This window comes from Hibiscus syriacus, unplaced genomic scaffold (assembly GCF_006381635.1).
Source record: "Hibiscus syriacus cultivar Baekdansim isolate YM2019G1 unplaced genomic scaffold, ASM638163v2 tig00111582_pilon, whole genome shotgun sequence".
NCBI lineage: Eukaryota > Viridiplantae > Streptophyta > Magnoliopsida > Malvales > Malvaceae > Hibiscus > Hibiscus syriacus.
This window is the reverse complement of record NW_024063126.1, coordinates 4,417,064-4,428,051: the sequence shown is the minus strand read 5'-3', so window position 1 is coordinate 4,428,051 and position 10,988 is coordinate 4,417,064. Positions and strand designations below refer to the sequence as shown.

At 32.8% G+C, this 10,988-nt stretch overlaps 1 long non-coding RNA gene across 1 annotated transcript; it reads left to right on the top strand.

The window, feature by feature from the left end:
* Nucleotides 1–6,281: 6,281 nt before the first annotated feature.
* LOC120165371 lies at nt 6,282–8,534 on the top strand. The gene is made up of 3 exons (XR_005519813.1): nt 6,282–6,382; nt 6,721–6,792; nt 8,524–8,534. It is a non-coding gene; the product is annotated as an uncharacterized LOC120165371 (long non-coding RNA).
* The last annotated feature ends 2,454 nt before the right edge of the window (nt 8,535–10,988 follow it).

Sequence of the window (10,988 nt, the reverse complement as noted above, 5' to 3'; positions counted from 1 at the left end):
AAAGAAAACAAGGTTCAATTTCAAGACTAAAGAGCAGTGAATTCCATGAAAGAAGGGTGTTGTTTTCTTCTGGTATTATTTGCTTCTTGCTGATGCATTTGCTGAAAAATGTAAAACGCATAATTCTTCTGCAACTCAGACTCAGACCATTTGTCCATTCATTAAGTAATGGCTATTTTCTTCGTTGATTCGTAAATCAACATTAGAGCTACATTACACTCTTATTATAAGCTTCTAAGATCTGATTTATTTTCCATTTAGTAGCTGGACACTTGTACATGAATGCAGACTATATATCCTCTGGCTTGAATGTATTTGCTGGGCTATTTATAATCCTTGTTTATTTCTGAATGCTTGTTGGAAAAAACTTGTGATGTAGACTGTTTTTTTTTTCATGTTTTGTTAGTTACTTTTGTTATGGTGGCTTTTTCAATTATTGGTATAGTTTTTTTAATAACAAAAGTAGCAAGTTCTGATTTTTATATATATAGTTTTGCTAGATAGCATCTCCTGTACTTGGGGAACTGTGAGGTGGGTTCTGGAAGATCACGAGAGTCTCCTACTTCAATAAGTACTTGGTGTGGCTGTGAAGTTGCTTTAATATTTTTGCATAATGAATTAATATAATATGTGATTCGATGTTGTCATTGCAATAAATTCCATACAATATGAATAAAGACACTTCTAAATTTCTGTTTTTGTGCAGATATGCAGATTTTTTGTCCTGCTTGAATGATGACAGAAACGTCTGGGCATTATTTGAGCGAGCATTAAGCTCACTACCACAAGAAGAATCTATTGAGGTACTGTATTGAACTTAATAATAAATAAAATCAATTTCTAATGATGTATGGTTAATTTTGCACATTTGATACCTTGGTATTACTTAAGTGACTTATACAAACCTATGTTCAATGTTAGTTTATGATTTTAATAATAAACATCCGGGAATTATTTGTGTTGTTTTGGTTGCCGATAATAGGTGGTTTGTCTTGCATTATCTACACGTAACTCTACTGCTATCTGTTGTGAATAACTCAGCTTGTTTGATTAGAGGTAAGCCCTCAATTTCTGTTTTTATTTTTTATTTTTTGTATTATTAATTTTCGTATATTGACAACATAAATTTTTTAATTTTTATGTAAGAAGATGAAGTTCTGGATGAGTTTGAATGTTTGATATAGATGACTTTATGCATATAAATGTCTCATAAGAACCTAGACGCATGCATACTTCAAATCTGTCCAACAAACTGTTTTTTTGGCTAATGCAAACTTATTATGATTGCATTATATTTAAAGGTCCAAGCGTTCTATGCCTTCTTAAGGAGATGGGTGTCTTTTTTGTTATTTCTATGAATTTTTAAATTTAATTCTTCAAGTTATAAATTACTTTAAATTGAAAGCTTGAAAACATGTCGACTCATAAAAAGATCCTAAATAAGTTTAAGATTTAAGTCTAACACAAACCAGAAATCACAATATTCCTCTAGTGTGAATTTATTATTATGTCGATTTATATTGAAAAGTTAAAAATAAAATTAAAACTTATGTTTAGGTTCAACTTTTCTCTATAGTATTAGCAATAAAATGTGAAATTAAATGTAATGCTTCTGTTTAAGTTCTAAGTTTATCTATAATATTAGCAATTAACATTTTAATTTGAAACTCCAGAAATACGAAATGGTTAAGAGTTGGATGGATTTTGCAAGGGTAAGCATCGAATATCGAAATGGAGTCGAAAACTTTCTAAATTTAGCTTTTCTGAATGTAAGCCAAGAGAATATGATTCTTTTCCCTTGTAAGAACTTTGTTAACATTAACTGGCACATTCGTGAAGTTGTGTACGAGCATCTAGTTGTTTTTGGATTTGCTTGGGGTATAGAAAATGGATCTTTCATGGAGAGTTTGTATTAGATAGATCTGCTTCCACGAGTTATTCGACTAATCCTGCTCCTTCTCACCATCAAACTTTTAAAGAAGATGACATGGAAGGGATGTTACGAGATGCATTTAATATGCACAATCATCAGTCGTATGTTACAGAAAATTATTGTCAGGATGATGTTAATGAGTTCATTGAGATGGGAAGAATTGGATGTGATGAACAACCAAATGGAGAAGCGGCAAAGTTTTACAAGTTGTTGAATGAAATGAATGAACAACTTTATGAGGGATCAAAGTTTTCAAAGATTTCTTTTTGCATTCGACTTTTCCACTTAAAATGCCTGGGAGGGTGGACTGATAACTCCTTTAAGAAATTGTTGGAGTTACTAGGAGAAGTGTTTTCTTTTGCAAAAATCCCTCAATAATGCAAAGATATGAAGAAAATGATCAAAGATTTGGGTCTTGGATATGACAATATTCATAGTTGTCCAAATGCTTGTATGTTATATTGGGGTGATCGAAAAAATCAGGAGTCTTGTCATGTATGCGGAAAATATCGATGGATGACTAGGGAGGCAGAAAATGTTACTGAGAATGAAGCTCAAGCACGATCAAGAAAGAAACCGGTCAAGATTCTGTGATATTTTCCTCTCATACTTAGTCTATAAAGATTGTTTATGTCCTCCAAGACTACTGAGTCTATGAGGTGGCATCATGATGGCAGAATCGACGATGGATTATTACGGCATCCTGCAAATTCTTTAGCTTGGAAGTCATTTGACAAGAAGTATCCAAGTTTTGGGAGAGATCCTCGAAATGTCAGGCTCGGACTTGCAACTGATGGGTTTAATCCATTCAAACTCATAAGTACTTCGTATAGTACTTGGCATGTTGTACTTGTTCCATACAATTATCCAAGTTTTGCGAGAGGTACTAATGGGAAGATGCAGTCAGATTTTGAAGTTCACAAAAAGGATAGGTATGATGTATTTTTTACAAATAATTGTAACGAAATATAAATCATCATTAAAAGTGGTTGTTTGACATTGTAGGAGCGAGAGCATGTTGGTGTTGCTAGCAGACAACTACAAAAGTTTACGCACACAGCTGGATCGAAGAGCTTTGCTTGTATAGCTAATGAGGAGGTATTATAGATTATTGACATAGTTTTTTGTATTGCATGTACATACTAACTCATAGTAATTATATTATGGTACATTGTAGGAAAATACATCTAGTTCTAAAGTTGGTCGAATCCAACTCTTCGACATGACACATACGAAGAAGGATGGCACTCCTATGACTGCTGAAGGTGCAAAAATTATGGTACGTTTATTGGGTAGATGTTTTAAATTTACCTGACTTTATTTATATTTGTACCATGACATTTTATATTTTAATTAATTATTCACTTTATTATTAGAAACAATTGAGGGAGAAAAGGGCGGAGTATCATGCTACTGCTTCGAGTCAAGGTCTTGTTAATGATGATGACATTGAAAATCAAGCTATTAATGACGTTTTGGGTCTTGAAAGATATGGCCGGGTGCGTTGTCAAGGATTATTCGTTACTCCCACCAAATATTTTGGATCCAGTTCATCACAGTACATGTAATCACAGTCTCAATCTTCCCAATTAGAAGTTTGTCGTTTAAAACAAAAGTTGGTTGAGATGGATTAACAAATGACTAACATGAAAGCAGAAAATGAAGTAGAGAGAGCAACAGCAGAAGCAGCCAGAGCAACATCGAAAGCAGAGAGAGAAGAAGCGCAGTACAAAGAGAAGCAGCGACAGCACAGAGAGAAGTAATATATCAGTAGAGATGTGAAGAATTTGAAAAACGACTCAATGATATGATGCATATGTTATAGAAAACGCAACCTCAGAATCCACCATCATAGTCTCATTTATGTTATCAACATTATGTTAATGTTACTGAATCATGTTTAACTGAACTTATATTACGTTAATGAAAATTTTTATTTATTATATTGGATTTGATGTTGCTTGTTATGGATATAGAGTTTGATGTTATTGCTGTCATGTTTGTTAGATATGGAACAGGTTAAAAAAATAGATTTGGGGTAATCGAACATAATTTTTAAATTGGTTAAATTATGTCTTATTTAGCGGCGTTTGTAACAAAAAAACACTGTAATATACCATACATTTAGCGGCGTTTGTATCCTAAAAATGCCGCTATATACCAGATCTTTAGCGGAGTTTGTATCAAAAAGCAACTCGAAATCTCAACACCTATTGTGGCGTTTACGAGAAAAACTCTGCTAAATTTCAACACTTTTGTGGCGTTTTTTAAAAATGCCACAAAATCTCAACACTTATTGCGTCGTTTGTGATAAAAACACCGCTAAATCTCAACATCTATTGCGGCATTTGTGGGAAAAAATCCCCACTAAATATCAACACCTATTGTGGCATTTGTTGAAAAAACGTTGCTATATATCGTTACCTATAGCGGCATTTTCCGTTAACAAAATCCGCTAACATAAGCGGCGCTATTTTCAACGGCGCTTGTTACGGCGTTTGTTGAACAAACGTTGCTATATATCGTTACCTATTGCGGCGTTTTTCGTTAACAAACGCCGCGAACATTAGCTGCACTTGTTGCGGCGCTTGTCATAACGCCTCAGGTGTTTTTTTGCGGCGATCAAAAACGCCGCAAAAAGCTAGTTTTGTTGTAGTGCTAGTACCGACTGTCGAGGAAGAAAAATTGAAAATTGATGAAGAAGGATCAAGATTCAAGGTTGTTGATGGCTGAAGGTGAATCGAAACTTAGAAAAGTGAATCTTGAGCATGAAACTGGAAAGAATTTGTGATGAAATTAAATTTTAATTAGGATTCAATGTTTCAGTAATCTTCATTCGTCGAGAAAATAAAATAAAATAAAATAAAAGTGAATACTCATTTTTGTCCATAGTTAAATTCGAAGCCCAAATTGAATAAAAACCAAACATTATCCAAAATAAAAATATCCCACTGTCCAAATTATACAATCCATATTTTAAATTACAAATACAATATTTAAATAACCTACCCATTGACCCCAATTATACGATAAGCCCAATCAGCCTAAAACGCATATACTTTAGGGACTTCGAACCCTAGCCACAATGAGATCTCAGATTTGTTGATGATCTAATGGCGTAGATTAAACCCTAACCTTAATAAGGTTTTAGCTACTTCCGCCACTGAAGAAATCATTTGGAAGACTGACAGCTAGTATCGAAAATATATAGATCTAACAATCCTCATGACGAGTCTTTTGATATTTTGATGATCGTACATATTAGATTCATCCGATGGTCTATATTCAGCACGTGATATGTGCAGAGGATCACTTAATCGTCCCATGCGCGCGTGAATCGGTCCCCACATCCATTCAATTATCGTCTTTCACCACCTCAGCTAAATCAAGGACACCAGAGCAGGCACCTGCGCGAGTTCTTCAATTTTCTCTTCGGCCTTATGTCATAACATCTTTGGGGGACAGACTTGATGGGGATTTTTGAAATGCTTATGAAAATATGAGAATCACTACCAATTATTTTTAAGTTGAGATTGAAAACTTAAAATCAAGTAATTTAATAAAACTTTTATTTTATTAAAATGTCGATGTTTTGGTCTTCGAAATCAAAAATCAAGTTCGAAAGTTAGTTATGAGTGGAGAAGGATTAACACCCTTATAACATTCAAAATTGAAACTTTGTCGATTTCCCTTTATTTTTTTTTAAATTAGAAATTTCGAGTTTAAAGTTTTATTTAATTCAAGATGGGCTATGTATGCAAATTTGAAGAAAAATGTATTCATTTATCAAGACTAATAATAGGTGCTCCCAAACACAAGCAGAAGTTTCATTATTAATTCTGATAAATAAACATTGCGTTAATAGTTTTGAAATCATGATTTAAAAAGGATGTTGATATACCATAATTAGGAGGAATTGTAATCAAATTAATAGAGAAAAAATAAAAATTGAGGAATTAAGGATGAGAAAAATCTACAATAATTAAGCAAATTAAAGAAAAAAATAAAAACCATAAAAAGGACTAAAAATGAGAAAAGTAAGCTGTCCATTTAAAGCAAATTAAATATAAAAAAGTTAAGAAAACTATATTAAACTTAATTTAAGTAAGAGGATTCAAAATGGAATATTAAAAAATAAAAAAAAACAAATTTGAATGAAAGCGAACAGTTGAAACTAGCTAGGAATATAATTCCCGACCCTTTTAGTGCCCCTTTTGGTACCCCACCAGTAGAAAGTTGACACCTGGATTAATTTATTAATTCCCTTTAACATGGATCTCCGTTATTTCACCCACCATTTGAGTCACCGTTAACTTGGAAAAGGAAATGAACCTCCTTAGGAAAGGAACCTATTGTCAAGTGTTACTGCGAAGATGGATAGACAGTCCGCGCTTACGCTCAATGAATTTGCCAAGGAACTCATGACATTCAACAGTGTTGACATGTCTGGTATGCCGACTGAATTCTTGAATATATGTAGGAAAGAGTGAAGCATATTGCTTATCATTTCTGATTGTAGACTCTTTCCATATATAAAGTAAAACACCTATTTTAGTCCTGTTCAGTTTTCATGTTGATGTTAATAATGTAGCCATGATCTAAGATGCTGTTAATTGACAGTCAAACTAGAGTCTTTTAAAAAAATTTCTTTGTTGTGCCATTTTTTTCACTCCTTAAATGGCTAGCAAGTTATCCAATTGGATTTAAGCTGCGGTATATTTTTTACTCCATATAAATTCATTTCATGTGAATGAAACATGACGCATCTTATTATACACTTTTATTAGGACGCAACTTTGGAGATGAAAGATTGGTCTTTCTTGTTAAGAGCTTAGGTTACAATCAGGTTATTGATAAATGTTTGAATTCTCTAAGTTGTGTTGGGGAACTGATTTAGTGTCTTAAGCTGTTTGTTAAATTGTATGTAATTTAAGATTTACTTGAGAGTATCTTATTTGCCTTAATTTGCCTTGATTACATATCTCAAGTAGTAATTTGGCGTGCCCTCTGCTATTTGAAACTTATTCCCTCGAGCGGTTCCAGTTATAATTTGAGAAAAATATATCTTTAGTTATTAAAGAGTTGACAAACTATAATACATCAACTACCTTGAAACATAATGTCCTCTCTAATTCCTACCCTGATTGGAATTGTAAATGCATATATGTACATGGTATAACTTAGGAACGCTCTAGTAAACCATGTCGAGCAACATACTCATGGAGAAGGTGAACCATTTTAGAGACAAGGCGTACAATTCCTTAGTAAACCCGTCATTTATCCCTATTGTAGCTTGTTTATGAGAGGTTTTCAAGTTATCTTATTTTATATTCCAGTGCTCAACTTTACATTTCCATAGAAATTCTTTGACTTTACTTTACTGTTTTCCATAGCATTTCACAATCCACACTTCAATAATTTGTCACAACATTTTTACTCACTTGTTTATACCGCCATATAAACTATATTTAATTCATATATTTTTGGTACATTCGTTTACCCTGGAAATCCCTTCAATCCCTGTGGACACAATACTCACTATTATATTACTTGTTCGATTGTGTATACTTGCAAAATTTTGAGTTTAATTTACAGCGCTCGCATATGCAACAAGTTTTTGGCGTCATTGTTGGGGATTGGTAATTGATATTAAGTTTAGTTATTGCATTGTTTTCTTTCTTTATTTTGAATAGATTTATTTGCTATTTTTTTTACCATTTTCAGGTGTTGTGCTAGTTCATGACTGGAGGACGACCTGAGGGACCCTTATTATCTTTGGTATAAAAAATTGATCAACTTTTTCGTTAAATGAGATGTTTTCAAATAGAACAAAGAATCATGCAACACGGAAATCAACACATAGAGGATCTTGAAGATCTAAATGCTGCAGTAATTCAGAATGCTGGAGTTATAGTTCGCCCACGTACGTTTAGAGATCACTTAGCTCCTATCTTGGAAAATCTTAACCTGGTATTGTAGCTCCTGAAATTCAAACAACCCATTTCGAGCTTAAACTGGTAATACTCAACATGTTAAACTCGATCGGACAATTTGGTGGTGTACCTCACGAAGATGCAAGGTAACACATTCGTGCATTATTGGAGGTTTGTGATTCATTCAGACAGGTGTGCATGAGATGTGTTAAAACTCAATTTATTCCCTATTCATTGTGTGATCGATCAAGGGCTTGGTTGAGTGGAGTTTTATTTAGTTTGACTGAATCTTGGGAAGATTTGTGTACAAGCTTTTTGCTGCTGCAAAATCCACCCAACATGAACAACCAACTTCAGAATGACATAGCATCATTTCTTCAAGATAATGATGAGTTAATGTTTGAGTGTTGGGACCGATACAAAGGACTACTCCACAAATGTATCAACTATGGATTCCATAATTGGACATAGGTTCTGATGTTCTACAATGGTGTGAATGCTCTCACAAGGATAATGTTAGATGCTTCAGTAAATGGAAATTTCCTAGACAAGTCATCTAAAGAAGCTTTTGATATCATTGATAGGATAGCAAACAATGACTATCAATTCCCCTCTTCAATGCTAAGAACGGGGAGGAGAACCAAAGAAACGTTTGAGTTTGATGCTAAAGATTTATTTTTAGCTCAATTGTTAGTTATCACCAACAAATCGAAAAGCCTTTAGCACCTTGGCGAAGTAAAGGGAGTAAAGGTGGCTAGTTCTGCATGTGTTTTATGCCATGAAAATCATCATTTGAGCGAATGCCTTGACAACCATGAGTCTATCAACTATATAGGGAACTTCAAGTGAAGCAACAACAAGCCCTACTCCAATACTTACAACCCATGATGGGGTTAACATCCTAAATTTTCATGGGGAAATCAAGGTAACAACTATAATACCCCAAAATTTTGGTTAGTAACCAAAATGTAAAATTTGAAAGTTTAATGACCAAAGTATAAAATTGTGAAAAGTTTAGGGAACTAAATGGTAATTTCCAAAAAAAATATTCCATAAATATATAGTTATTGAGAGTGGGGTTTTATTGAAATTAGATTCTTGATCCGAAATTTATGTTGAATTCTAGAATAGGTTAAAGTCTGGTAAGAAATCGTTAAATCGGATCGAATAAAAATTTCGGGAAAATTGAAGGATGATAAATTAGGCTTAAAAATATTATTCCCACATGTTAAAATGATGGAAAATAATATGGATCATTGGATTTGAAGATTTATTTCCATGTTAAATTTGGATCGTTGGATTAAAGTGGCAAGATTGCAATTTTTGGAAAATTGCTTGTTAAATTGGAAAAAATGTAAAATGATTTGTTCATCTTTGAATTTGGAAATATGATAAAGTTATGTGGCTTGGTATTAAGGTAATTATCAAGTTTCATTAATGGAAAAAATGAATATTTGTCATTAAATGAATAAAATATTCATTAAAGCTTAATATAAGGTAAATCAACATAAAATTTACCAGAAATTTCATGAAAACTTAGGCCATTTTCAGCTCCATTTCATGCTCCCCATGGAAAAGGTAAGAGAAATTTTATTTTTCATTTTTGAGCAATTTCCTTTGGATTTTGGGTTATGCTGTGAAATAGAAAATTGTTCTATTCGAAAAACGCTATCTTTTGGCATCATTTATGCTTGCTAATCTTTCTTGATTTAAAAGATCCCAAATTATATGGTTTGTGATCAGATTAGGGTTTATGAAATTGATAATGAATCTTGATGTTTTCGAGGTAGTAGATTCATATTCAAGCTTGTATGATTATTAGACCATGTTCAATAATCATAGAATTTGTTCATTAAGATTCTATCAAATCATAACTTGGAAGAACTTTGTATTTTGATGAAATTTGATTAGGGCTTTGATTGTAGATATGTTGTAAGGTTGGATGGAAGTTGATTTCATGTTTGAATCGAATCAAAATCGAGCAAAATCATGAAAACCTTAGTTTTAGAAGTTGGAACTTTCAGCCATGGCTTGTATGAATGAATGAGAAAAATTATGTAAGGACTGTAAATGATGTAGGAAGTATTCCACAAGCCTTAGAAAAATTTAGGGACCATTTGATAATTTTTGAAAAGTTGGGAGACCTATTCGACAATTTGGGAAAAGTAGTGGGTTATTGTATAATTGTTCTATAATTGATGTACAATGCTGGAAATTTCTGTTTGGGAATTGAAATGAGTGTGAAAATGTGAAATTAGATCATTTTGGAAGTTTAGAAAGTTTGGTGTTTTAAATGAAATATTCAAAAAGTTTGGAGAGCTTATTTGTAATTATGCCTTTGCATACGTACTGGGGTGGTAATTATTTCAATGTTTGAATTTTGGTATTGAAACTTTGAGTGGTACAATGGTAAAGGACCATTTTTATATAAGTTGGAAAATTTGGTGCTAAAATTAAAAAGGATTAATAAGTGTTAAAATATTTGGTGGTGAATAAGTTTCAAGTATGAATATGGATTAAATGGAATTTGAATGGTCAATTGGAAGTGTTAAGGTCAACATTTATGTTGTGACATGAAAATTGTATCGAATAAACATCGAGAAATTTGTTAGGAATTTATTTTCCAAAGTATGCCTATGTTAGTAAGATTCTAACATTTGGTTTTCATTTGTGTATATTTGGTAATGGTGTCCATTTAGAGATTGAGTGCTTGAAATCAAGATCAAATATTATTAAAGCTAAGGATAACCTTAAGGATGAAATGGAAAATTCCATGGAAGGTTGCAAGCTAAGGACTCCATGTGAGTGCAAATTTAATTTATACATATGTTATCGAACAAACATTGGCTTCTGATGAACCAGTGACGGAGTTATTATGGTAAGAAGTGACTCCTAATTGTTATGTGATTTAATTTTTTTGCAGCATTTTATTGTTTAAATTGGTGTTGCGTAAGGGGAAAGGTCATGTTTTGCTGATGATGTGCAACTAACTGATGCTAAAGGAGATGAGGCAAACAAGGCTGAAGGAGAATTGGAGAAATGCTACAACATTGTAGACGACATTTCTGGGCACAAAAAAGACAAAAAATAGCAAAGATATCTTTAATCGCTACCAGTTGTCC